The following is a 13802-nucleotide window of genomic DNA, read 5'->3' on the forward strand; positions in this document are numbered from 1 at the left end:
ACACACACACACACACACACACACACACACACTTTTTCATCAGCATCTCACATATAATGTACAGGTTCACAGATATGGGAACACATGTGAAGGCGCGCCAAGGTAATCGATGTCATCCAGACAGTTCCGCTGTCTTCAGTAGAGAAAAAAAGGACAATGTTCTACCGTCTCGAGCAGGAAATACTAAAAACGGCCTAGGCACGCGCACAAAACGCGACTCGCGCGTGCCTTATTATTAAGAAAACAGCAGCAATATCAGTTATATAGCACCACGCGCTTCTATCATGAATACCACCCTCCCCTTCCCCCTCCTTTTATGATCCTCTTTCTTCACCCGCATGCAATAACATTAAAGGAGGCGCAGCGGAGAACAGAATGACCGTACGGTGAGCGAGCCCGGAACCGGAGGCGATGTCGTAAAGGCGATCACGGCGCCTTCGCGTCCGGTTTCTTCCCATGGTTCTACACGCTTTTGTACGCTAACGCAGCAGTAACCAAGCGCCGACCAAAGCGAGCGCGTGAAACTGTTGTGTCATTTTACTGCGGCAGCGCGTACGGCCATCACGATTATACGTGCCATATATGCATATAAATGAACGTTACTACAGAAACGGCCCTTAGTGCGACGTGCGTAGCACAGTTGCTTTCGCGCTACTCCCGTTAAATTTTTTTTGTGAATAATTTCCTTCGCGCTAAAGAAAAAAGCTGAAGCGCGATGCGTGGCAATCCGTTTAGCAGGTTGGCGTATTTCGGGACAGGATTCACGACACTTCCAGCCGGCGCTAGCTGCACAGGAGTATCGAGGGATGTCGGTAGTTTGATGGGGGAGGGGCGATGTCTCGCACCCTGTTCCTTTATTGCCGACTTGTGTAGAAACACTGGACCGCCTATCAGAAAAAACATTCCTGAAAGGGCACGAGCGGACAGCAAGAAGCATGAACAACGATGCGCACGAGACGGAGGAGTTACAACATTATATTGCGTTTTTAAATACGCAGCGAAAAAAAAAAAGAAAATAGACGGGCACACACGCAACAAATGGCGAAAGATTTCGTACTCAGCGATCCAACGACATTGTTCGAAACGCTTCGCCGAATTACGTCCTTCAGTGACATTGTGGAAGCCTGTTCAACACTGTGATTGTAAAAGAGAAGGGAACACTTTAACAATGGAAGCTGATTTATCATTTACCATGCGTGCATTCACAGCGCATCTATGCATTGTCATGGCGTTAACAGATAGATAGCTTTTTAGCACCAAACTTGACGAAGCATGTAGTAGAACATTCGTAGTGTTCCGTTAATTATTCAATTTTAAATATACGGCGTTAACTACACAAGGACGGCTCAGGTTAGAGCGTGTAACGCCGAATAAGGCCAAGGAAGCCGGAAAAATAAATACTGTTACTCAACAACAACAACAACAACAACAACAACGACGACGACGACGACGACGACGACGACAAATACGGCGAGAGAATAGGCGGATAAAGCCTAAATTAAAATACGCAGAGATCGCACTTTAAAGCAAACAGCGGATTATTTGCACCCTAAGAAGCATGTCTGAAGGACGTACGCTATATGATATGATAATTGATCCTGGACTTGTGACTGGACATTTGTTCATTCTAGTTTCTCTGGGCGTGTTACCGAAGACAACACGACAAAGTTCGGCGTTGAAACGTTCGGAAAAGTAAAACACTACCGCACTCACATACGCACGCAAACACACGCACACACACACGCACCCACCCATTTATATCCCCCTGCCCCACCCCCCTCCAATGCACACAGGATAATAATGACCCTCGTCCTTCTTTGTTCTTGCACTTTTCTTTACAGACCTATATGAATATTCAATATTTACAAACATTTCATTTCAGTCTGCCTTCATATTTTTTTTATCCTAGCGCCGTCGACCTTCTGGCTGAAAACGTGAACATGGAAGCGCGTGTTCGCTACGACGGGACCACCATGAACACGACCGTGGGTGCTTGTCCCGGGGGTCCTCGTCAACAACGGCCCCTCTCCCTTCTTCGCTTCTCGCTTGTCTGCGCACTCAGCTTCCCTTTCTCTAAAGTGTCTTCGGCGCAGCGCACGCTCACGAGCAGTGAAGCACCCTTCACAGGCGGCGGCTCTCGACCGATAGGCAGCAAGCCCGAGTGGGACCGACGAGGCCGCGTTTTTTTTTTTTTTTCGCAGCAGCAGCAACGAGCCACGCCCTACGCGAGACTGGCACGTCGAAAACACGAGGGACGCTCACGTCGTTCGCAGCGTGGTTCTCCAGGCGCGTTAATTATACAGCGTGAATGAAGGCAGGGGACGAAAGACGAAGGGGCGGAGAGAGGGAGGTTAGACACTGATGCCCCGGCAAGCGAGCAGGGCGGAAAGAGTGACCGATAAGCGCGACGGGAGCCCAAACGAGATCGGAAGAGGCAGGCATGGCGGTGCGGGAGAGGACATGACAACAGAGGGCGTATTCTTAGAGGCGAAAATCTGCTTGGAAACCAGACGATGAAACAATGAACCCTGCCCGCGAAGAGGAACAGTTTTGCACTCGCCTCAAGTAAAGTGAATTAAAAGATACATTTTACTCAGAAAAGAAACCAGATAACATTATAACAAACGTAGTTGACATTCACATAAAAAAATAGAAGTGTTTTCTTATGTTTTAATTTGCTCTAATTTTCGCGAAAGCGCAGTGTCGTGAAATAAAAATAAGGCACGTGAACATAAAAGAGTGACACGCGTAGACTAGAACACACTGCGCGGTGTTGCACGCCGATTTGATCAAGACTCACCATAGAGGATGCAAACATAGTATTTTTTCGCGACTTTCACCCCGGCAGCACGCGCTGTGCCACGAGGGGTTGTGCGGACGTAACTAGGTTAATCTGCGACAGTAAAGCGTGCAGTCAGTTGCCACGTCAAAAATTTGCCGAGGCAGTTCCGTGACGAAATTGCCGGCCGCCGCATGAACTTTGTTCACACACGCACGCACGCTTGTCGGTGGCACGTGGTACAGTGGCGCGTGGACTGCGCCTGGTGCCGCTCACATCTGCCCCCCCCCCTCCCCCCCGCGCCCGCAACAGTGTTTCGAACGAGCTAGCTGCTGCCGCGCCGTCGTTTCAATTCCATTACCGAGGAAGCAACGACGTTTACCGCATGCGCCTGCAACGCGAAGCCTGCAGTTCTTGCCGCAGACAGGGCGCTAGCAAAGCAGGCGCCCGCAGAACAGAGTGCAGGCGTAGTGCAATCTCTCTCTCTCTCTCCTTTCTGCAAGGCTCGCTTTCTGCGTGCCGGCGAGAAAGTTCCGGCCTAATTGCATTATCTTGCGCCACGAACGTGGTCTCCCTGTAGCCGCCTGCGCTTTCGAGCAGCGTCGGTGGCCTCCGCCGGGCCCCATAATCAACCGAATCCCTCGATTGCCGGCGCTTGATGCTGACATCTAACACTGCCGTTGCGCTAAATCAGGAACACAATGGGTAATTTTTCATCCTCAGGGCCGAGGAAATGTCCCGTGTGCGTAATGGACGCGTTCGACGCACGCGTTGATTTCGGTGCCAGATGTTGGCGCCTATAGCTATAATACATATCAGCGTTTACAGAGTGCGTTTGAACTTTTAACTGGCGTTTTTTTTTTTCGCGTTAGTTATATTCGTACGGCTTCCAATTCTGCTCTGACAACTGACCTACCGTATCCTAAAATGTAGGAGAACGTCGTGATACGGTAGCTTACAGTGTTGCCAAGGATGAGTGTTATTTCGAGCGCTGTTCTGACTTCAGATGACTTCACTAGGGTTTATTATGTAATGTTCCCTAGCCATTTAATGAAATATCCCTGTCTAATGCGGCAAGTTGGGCGGGCGTGTAGCATTCGATGGTGAAGAATAGCGCTAAGATGTGCGTGAGCCAGTCTTCCAGACGCTCACAAGAGAAATAGATGACGTACAAAACTTCAGAATAAAACATTCTTTCGAAGGAGGAATGTTTGTTTTGTTATCCCAGTAACGGTTATACTGCATATTGTCACTCGACTTTAAAATGGCGCACTCGAACTTTTAAAAGCTTCTATGAGTTATGAAGATAATTTTAAGCATTACCTAGAGCAAGTATTTATATTTATTTCATTTTTTAATCCTATATTGTCAATCAGGCGAGAAGGGGCAGACTCGCCAGTAAACGGCGACGACGACTCCTCTGTTTATTTTTATATAAAAGCAAATAAATAAAGATAGTTATACTTCGTAATTTTCTTGACTTTTCGGTTTCGTTTCGACTTGCTTATTAAAAAAATTAAATTATGGGGTTTAACGTGCCAAAACCACTTTCTGATTATGAGGCACGCCGCAGTGAAGGACTCCGGAAATTTCGACCACCTGGGGTTCTTTAACGTGCACCTAAATATAAGTACAAAGGTGTTTTCGCTCCCATCGAAATGCGGCCGGCGCAGCCGGGATTCGATCCCGCGACCTCGTGCTCAGCAGCCCAACACCATAGCCACTGAGCAACTCGACTTGCTAATGTGAAAGTGCTAGGATAAGACGTATTAAACTTTCTTGTGTTCCTTAAAAAAAAAATGCTTTGAAGTCAGCGCTTGTGACACCTATTTCTTCTCTATGTCTACGTTGTTCTTTGTGCTCTTTATTCATCACAATAAAAAAATACCCCATTACAGGCGTTGCTGTCAGCGACATGTCCGGACGCGTCAATTGCGCGAAGTTTTATCTCGCGACACCTTCAGTTTCACGCAACCACCGATCTACTTCAGAAAGTACGAAACTGCGCTGTGAGCCAGCGACGGCGGCTGTACCCACAGACGAGCAACCAATGATGAACGTAATTCGAGAAGAAAGTTCTGAAAGTTCTGAAAGTGCATGCGTTGTGACACATAGGTGCTCGCACAAAATAGCTTCCTATAATTTGCTTAAATATAGGTGGGGGGGGGGGGAGGGAGAGAGACAAAAATTTTCCGCTTATATACCAAGCGGAAAACGTAATTTCATCCCGGGGAGTGCCTCTAGCTTTTCGCAGAGTAGACTTTAAAAACATCTGCTCGAAAGGTCGCACGGTGGCCGGGCAGCAACACCGTACAGAAATTACTTTATGGCCCCTAGAAAGGAATGAAAATAAAATTATAAATGGACCAAGATGAAGCAGTAACGGTAGCTTTGAAGCAGAGCGGGACAAGCTTGGAAGTGAGGCACACGATAGCAAGGAATAAGTGAGCCGGACTTTTAAATTGTGAAGGCCTTCCCCTCTTTGCTGGCTGAAAATAAAGAAAGAAAACGCGATGTTACATTGCCTCACACAAGACTCACTATTCTCGAGCGGCTACGCAAGCGGCTCACTGGACGCACGAGAACGAGACAATAAAACTCAGCGGACCGTTAAGTTCTCCGAAGAACGACCGAGGAAAAAAAAAGCAAGGACGAAAGGAAGAAAGGTGGAGTGGAGGTCGGAATAGACAGACTTGCGTTAGGCTCCTTTTCAGAAGTGTACAGCTAGATATTGTACCGTGTTTCTTTTCTTTGTTGTTGTCTGAAGAGAAAATAAGAGTAACTCCGAGACACTGGGCGTCTGGAGAGTTGCCGAAGCAACAAAAGGTAGTTTTATTGGACTGAGACGGTTCCTGAAGAGTCGCTATTCTCGTTGTCAAGGGTGAAATGCTGGTTTTTCAAGTACGTACGCTTTTGAAACAATAAAAAAGAAAAGCAAAAGCAATAAATCTCAAAGCAAAATAGCCCAACACGTAGCGATGCGTGGCGGAGGGAGAGACAGAAAAAAAAAGAAGATGGAAAGAAAAGGACTGGAGAGAAACTGGCAATGTAGAATCAAACAGCGAGAAGACGTCGTAGCATTCCTGTGAACAACACAGAGCGTCCACGTTAGAAACGCTAGAGAAGGCTCCGAGCCACTTTCAAATGCGACGGCGTAGCATATTCAACGACATCTCTGGAGAGACAGTGATGTAAGGTTCCAACGGCAGAATGACTATTTGTAATTCACAATGCTGTAATACAACCAACCTGGTTCTCCAGGAGGAATAATTCTTATTCTATTTTCTACTGTAACTTGATCAGCTATGATGTTTCTTTAGCAACGTTATTTTGTTTTAATCAACATTTGACGTGTGACAAGGTAATTCTTTGTGTTGCACGTGTCTTTTGCTTGTGTTTATTTCTTGCTCTTTAAATGTAACCAATATGGTTGCTATGCGTTTATGTACCTATACGCCTGCGTTAAGTAATGGGACCGCGGGTCCCGTCAAGCCGTTTCGTGGTTTTTACTCGACGACCCTCAACGTCTGTATTCTTCAGATTGTGGTGGTGAAATGATGCTTTGATTTCTTACAAAAGTTCGGTCATCGCTGATTTGGTGCGGCAGTGAGAACGTGGCGGTGAAAACGTCTTTATTTACAGAGATGTCCTCGAGGCCTATGAAGGGATGCGGGAATGTATCGCATGTATCGTATCGTATTGTATCGTATCGTATTGCATCGTATCGTATCACATTGTATCATATCGTATTGTATCGTATCGTATTGTATCGTACTGTATCAGGGAGCCTAAAGTGACCTAGAGGACAATTTTTTTTCCTTTAGGAAACACTCCGCATCCCGAAGATTTTTGCAGAACTTATTTGTTTATAGCCAAGAGCAACCTCGAAGGTGGTCAATATTCAGTGACTCGAAGGCTGCACTGCAGTCTTTGCTATCGGCCCTGCGGCGCGGACCACACGAACAACTGGTATTTGAGATTAGAGAACTCATTCATACCTTAACTGAGAAAGGACACCACGTGACATTTCAGTGGCTTCCAAGTCACTGCGGAGTCATAGGGAATGAACACGCTGACAACGCTGCTCGGTCGGCTCTTCAAGGGGACGAAGAGGAGCCGATACCGTTATCAAGGACAGATGCCGCTCGAAAACTTCGAATGATCAGCCGTGACATCACGTTCTCCTTGTGGAACGCTGGAAGTTTTCACGACTACCGACTCCACAATCTTGACTACTCTCTACGCCTTTGTATTCCAGCTGGACTCTGCCGTCGCGAAGCTACCCTGCTTTGTCGACTATGGCTAGGGGTGGCTTTCACCAAGTCTTTCGCTTACCGAATTGGATGGGCCGACGACGCCACGTGTGAGGACTGTGGTAACGAGGAGACTTTTCAACACCTTCTTTGTGACTGTCCTCGATATAATTTACAGAGACAATCACTCGCAACCGCGATAGCGCGCTTTGACCAAAGACCTCTCACAGAGGAACTTATTTTACAATACCGCCATCACAAGCCATCGCAGCAGAGGGCGATGAGGGCACTGTTGCGGTTTTTGAGGGGGACAGGATTGGACAGGCGGCTGTAGCCTGAAAAAATGTTGATAGTGTGGCAAGTGTCACTGTGCTGTGCGATGACAGTATTCGGTGCCAGTGACCGATGGTGACTGTGTGTCTAGGCTCCTTCCTTTCCTTATCTCTACTTTGTTACCACTTTACCTCCCCCTCCCCTCTCTCCCCAGTGTAGGGTAGCCAACCGGATCTTTTTCTCTGGTTAACCTCCCTGCCTTTCCCCTTTCCTCTCTCTCTCTCTCTCTCTCTATTTGTTCCATACGTCACTTCTAGATTGAGTTTCAAGTTTTAGATTAATTTGCATCTAGACTAACCATCTACGATCTTCATAGTAAGAGCAAGTTGCCAGAGCAACTGATCCGGTTGAGGGTTACGTCGGGTTCGATCCCCGGACCAGCACAACTACTGTAGTCGGACAACACTATAACAATATCATATTCGAGAAGGCAGGCAATGCCACCGTGTGTTCGGATGATTATGATGATATTTCTTTTTACGGTACTTTTTGCGCTTACCGAGATCAGTTGTGAAGCGTTCACAGAGAAAAAGTTGGAAAGCTCTGGAAGCGACAGAGAGGGAGAGAAACTTGAATATATCACGTGATATCGCGTATGGCGCTCGCTAAACACCAGTTAAAGTGAAAAAAAAAGAAACAAAATTACGAGAGAAACGCGAATGAATGCACTGTTGCGAAGAAACGCAAAAGAGTGGACGCTTGTCCTGAGCAGCCGAAACACCACTTTAATGTTCTGTAAACGTTAAGCTTTCTTGTGAGCGTTGACTGCTGTCTGCATGAACCAAAAAATCCGAGGACACCTAAGCACTTCTTATGAGTTGTGAATGCAAAAGCATTAATGTCCACTTGAACGCCACTGAGCGGTCCTTCGAGTTATGAGCTCCTCGCGGGCAAGCGAACGCATTGAGGCATTTGGCCAAGGCCTCCTAGAAGGCACAGGGCCGGTGCACGTCGATCCGTGACGTCATGCGACCTTGCCCAACTGCCACAGAATCTAATGGGCGCGCTCCTAAGTAAACCGAGGTGATTTTGACGTCACCGCTTTCGTCACACCGGGCTTCGCAATGAAAATTTCGGTCCACGTAGCAAGATGACATAAAGTAGAGTTCACAGGCCGGCTATCTAGCAGGCGTAGGTTTAGCCCAGTGGGCAACACTGGGATTCTGAGCATGGGGCCGTAAGTTCGAACTTATTTGTTTATAGCCAAGAGCAACCTCGAAGGTGGTCAATATTCAGTGACTCGAAGGCTGCACTGCAGTCTTTGCTATCGGCCCTGCGGCGCGGACCACACGAACAACTGGTATTTGAGATTAGAGAACTCATTCATACCTTAACTGAGAAAGGACACCACGTGACATTTCAGTGGCTTCCAAGTCACTGCGGAGTCATAGGGAATGAACACGCTGACAACGCTGCTCGGTCGGCTCTTCAAGGGGACGAAGAGGAGCCGATACCGTTATCAAGGACAGATGCCGCTCGAAAACTTCGAATGATCAGCCGTGACATCACGTTCTCCTTGTGGAACGCTGGAAGTTTTCACGACTACCGACTCCACAATCTTGACTACTCTCTACGCCTTTGTATTCCAGCTGGACTCTGCCGTCGCGAAGCTACCCTGCTTTGTCGACTATGGCTAGGGGTGGCTTTCACCAAGTCTTTCGCTTACCGAATTGGATGGGCCGACGACGCCACGTGTGAGGACTGTGGTAACGAGGAGACTTTTCAACACCTTCTTTGTGACTGTCCTCGATATAATTTACAGAGACAATCACTCGCAACCGCGATAGCGCGCTTTGACCAAAGACCTCTCACAGAGGAACTTATTTTACAATACCGCCATCACAAGCCATCGCAGCAGAGGGCGACGAGGGCACTGTTGCGGTTTTTGAGGGGGACAGGATTGGACAGGCGGCTGTAGCCTGAAAAAATGTTGATAGTGTGGCAAGTGTCACTGTGCTGTGCGATGACAGTATTCGGTGCCAGTGACCGATGGTGACTGTGTGTCTAGGCTCCTTCCTTTCCTTATCTCTACTTTGTTACCACTTTACCTCCCCCTCCCCTCTCTCCCCAGTGTAGGGTAGCCAACCGGATCTTTTTCTCTGGTTAACCTCCCTGCCTTTCCCCTTTCCTCTCTCTCTCTCTCTCTCTCTATTTGTTCCATACGTCACTTCTAGATTGAGTTTCAAGTTTTAGATTAATTTGCATCTAGACTAACCATCTACGATCTTCATAGTAAGAGCAAGTTGCCAGAGCAACTGATCCGGTTGAGGGTTACGTCGGGTTCGATCCCCGGACCAGCACAACTACTGTAGTCGGACAACACTATAACAATATCATATTCGAGAAGGCAGGCAATGCCACCGTGTGTTCGGATGATTATGATGATATTTCTTTTTACGGTACTTTTTGCGCTTACCGAGATCAGTTGTGAAGCGTTCACAGAGAAAAAGTTGGAAAGCTCTGGAAGCGACAGAGAGGGAGAGAAACTTGAATATATCACGTGATATCGCGTATGGCGCTCGCTAAACACCAGTTAAAGTGAAAAAAAAAGAAACAAAATTACGAGAGAAACGCGAATGAATGCACTGTTGCGAAGAAACGCAAAAGAGTGGACGCTTGTCCTGAGCAGCCGAAACACCACTTTAATGTTCTGTAAACGTTAAGCTTTCTTGTGAGCGTTGACTGCTGTCTGCATGAACCAAAAAATCCGAGGACACCTAAGCACTTCTTATGAGTTGTGAATGCAAAAGCATTAATGTCCACTTGAACGCCACTGAGCGGTCCTTCGAGTTATGAGCTCCTCGCGGGCAAGCGAACGCATTGAGGCATTTGGCCAAGGCCTCCTAGAAGGCACAGGGCCGGTGCACGTCGATCCGTGACGTCATGCGACCTTGCCCAACTGCCACAGAATCTAATGGGCGCGCTCCTAAGTAAACCGAGGTGATTTTGACGTCACCGCTTTCGTCACACCGGGCTTCGCAATGAAAATTTCGGTCCACGTAGCAAGATGACATAAAGTAGAGTTCACAGGCCGGCTATCTAGCAGGCGTAGGTTTAGCCCAGTGGGCAACACTGGGATTCTGAGCATGGGGCCGTAAGTTCGAAATTCACCACCGCGAACGCTTTTTCTTTCGAATTTATTGGTTTTTTTGTACGTAAATTTCTTTATAGCGATTACGGAGGCGAAGGTAAAAGGAAGGCGAGAGCTTTCGCGGACAAGGAACGCGCAGATAACACAGGGTTTCGAGAGCGAGGGTAATGTGACATCGCGACGACGCCCTCTACACTGACGCAACACGCGGTAGCAGATGTCCCCTTTCACCTGCTCTGCTCCGTCGAGGCGCGCACGTGACGTGGTGTCGCAGCCAATAGGAATTTAGATGCAATTTGGCTTCTACGGACACCAGCTCTGTCGTTCAATGAGACATTTGATGCTTTCGCATTAATAACTATTGCTGAAAGCAGGCGTTTCCCTACAAAAATGTTGCCACTAAGAACACCCTGCCAAGCATGCTCTGCCGCAATAACATCACATAAGAGGGGAAGCCCCCTCTGTTAAACTCTGAAAAAGAAAGGACGCTCATCTGGAAGATGTTACCGTACAATTAAAAAAAAGAAAAAAGACAACAAGCTCCAACAACAGCGGCAGATTGGTCACTGTGTAGCAGGAATAGGCGAAAATATAGAGAAGTTAGCCAGTTCTCAGACCGGCTGGCTGCCCAGTACACTGCGTAAACTGGTCACTGTGTAAAAACAAGCCATGAAAGTAACAGGAAGGCAAAATAAAGGACGTCCACGGGCGGAACAAAGACAGCACGTTGTGCTCTGTGATTCTCAAGCACATAGCATGAACTTGCGGAGAAGCAACAAAAGCACACTTCATGCATACTGAAAAAACCACCGCCGTCTTTACGATTCAGCCGCCGAAAGAAAGAACATCTCGCGCTACACGCCAGATGGGATGCGGGAGAATTCGGTATTCGCGAGCTAAAATCGTTTCGTCCCCGCGTCGCCCCTACGCGAGCAACAGAAGCAAGCTGGCGCCACACAGCTCTATCTCTTTCTCTCTCTCTGTCTGTCTCTCTCGGGGACGGAAAGTGACGCCTGCAAAGAGCCCAGCGGGAGGCGAGGCATAAACGTTACGACCACAGGAGAAAAGGTTAAGAGGAGGAAGTGGAGAAGGCCGAGGAAATGGGGGCGCAACCTTATGTTAGGAAGGTCCCTAGAGTTCGTGTGTGACGAAAACGCGCTTGCCAGAGGCGGTGGAAGGGGGGCTGGATATGTGTGTCGGGTGCTGATGCCTCAAAGGCGGACGAGATGAAGAGGTAAAAAAAGAAAAAAAGGGGGGGAGGGAGGGCTGAGGGTAAGTCTCTGGGGGAAAGCGAAAGGATGGAGACCAGGGTGCAGTGAAGACCGCCGCGGGGCAATCAGCGCGGACGCGTGAGCAGGCACCAGCAGCGACGGCGGCGACGGCAATCAAGTCGAACCGGCAATCAGCCCGGGCCGCAATCAACGTGGGCCCGCGCCCGTGAGCGCGCGCCCTGCTCCCTTTTCTCGGCCCGCGTGGTAAGCCGAGCACGCACGGCTCTTCGCTCCCGGATGGTCCAGGGTGCGTTAACGGGGGAGCGGTGAGCACGAGGGCAGCAGGCAGTGCCACGGCTGCAGCTGCTTCTCGGCTGTAGAGAAAGCGGCGAGTGCGCGGCCGGCGCGAGCTGACGGTGCGCGCTACGCGTTTACCGCCCGAAAACGAGCTGCCGCTAACTTTCCTCCAATCAACGGTGCGCCTCCCAACTTTCCTAAACCGTCGGTCAGTCGGGCCCACTGACGCTGCATAAGCGAATCGAAGTTCACTCCACCAACACGATGAGGAGATTACGAGGCATTAGTCATTTTCAATAACTTTTTTTCTTCCTTCTTCTTTTTCTGAGTAGAGGTTGCTGGTTGCCGTTCAGTCAGCGGCACTGTCTTTTGTCCGCAGGTGATGGTTGGGCGTTTCGTAATGTATTAACGAAACGCGAACGCGATAACTGCAACGGGGGCGGAATAAAAAGTTGACTTAAGAAGGCGACAGTCTATTTAAAATCGCAGAATAGCTTTAACGAGCAAAAATCAACGTAACATTCCACACCAGTAAAAAAAAAAAAAAGAGAGGCGTTTTTTCGTTCGCAGGCAAGTTATCCGTCCGTAACATGACATGTACGCTCGTTCGCGCACTCAAAAGGCGCGTCACACGGGGCAGTGGTACATTTTTAGAAAAAAAAAGTCGTAGTAGTTAGTACCTAGTGTCACACCATTTGCTACTCTAGTATAACTGCAGTTGGTAACGATAGAGTGAGTAACATTGACTAAGCAAGGTAGTCACTGGTACTAATGGGTGTCAGCTACAAATTACCGTTACACTAAGATAGCAAATGGTGTGATACTAAGAAGTATTGTTTTAAGAGTGCAGCTACGAGTGAAATGCCATGAAAACTGACGCGCATCAACCATCCCACTGTCTCCCGTTACCCTGTGTCTTAACATCATTAATGAGCAGCGGTATATGAATGTCATTACAGCACCGGAGGTTTCAGGGACACCAGCTGTCCAAACTCGAGCACGAGGTGTCTCATTTACGGTGCCGCTCGCAATGCGGACTTCCGACACAGACTGCAGTGCTTGAAATCGAAGACGTCATTAGGAAAACTGGCCGGCCGACCCAAACTCTAAGGGTCGCGACATAATATCTCGACGAGGGCGGAACACCGTTAGGTACAGTGAAACTAAACGTTCTAGAAAGTTAGACATGTAAATTTTCCAAGCAGTCAAAAGCTGCCGTACGCAAGGCGCATTTGACTTTGAATACCGAGGCAATCACGAAGCAATCATCAAGGGATACTTTTCTCAAATTCTTCGAGATGAAATAAGCGTTGAATTCTAGTTATGTAGAATTTACTGCCCGCTTCTCCGTTTACCAGCACTGTGGATAAACAAATGCTGTGGTACTGAGCTTTGTAAATCGCCTAACAATTAGCGCTTTGAAAGGGTATCAAAAACACCTGTGCTATGACATTATAGGTAAAGCAGCTCTCTTGCAAGGCGCTGGTGACAACTTCTTAATAAATTGCTAGCGTTCAGTATGAATGCCCAGGCAGGGAGCACGAGTTATAGGAAGGCGTACGCTGGTGTACAGCAAAATTAGCCGAGACTGCCTCTGTAAAGTCATCCAATTAGACTACACTGGCGGTAAAGCTTGAGAGCGCATTTCAGAAAGAACGATGACTGCTGAACTGCAGTTCTTTTTACGAAGGACGTTTTGCAGTGAATTAGAGTTGCCATATTTCGCAGCGAACGGTGAGTTCGAGTATACCGGCCTTGTTGTATAACTCAGGGTACGAAAACAGGGACCCACATTGACCATAAGCAAATATTGAGGCCTCTTTATGTACGCTGTCTTC

The 13802-nt window shown here is 48.1% G+C and overlaps 1 protein-coding gene across 6 annotated transcripts in view; it reads right to left on the reverse strand.

Annotated features, from left to right (window-relative positions):
- Positions 1 to 13802, reverse strand: part of Camta (Calmodulin-binding transcription activator) — a 528965-nt gene that overhangs the window by 52078 nt on the left and 463085 nt on the right. The window lies entirely within an intron of this gene.

The sequence above is a fragment of the Dermacentor variabilis genome, chromosome 3, assembly GCF_050947875.1.
Source record: "Dermacentor variabilis isolate Ectoservices chromosome 3, ASM5094787v1, whole genome shotgun sequence".
Lineage (NCBI taxonomy): Eukaryota > Metazoa > Arthropoda > Arachnida > Ixodida > Ixodidae > Dermacentor > Dermacentor variabilis.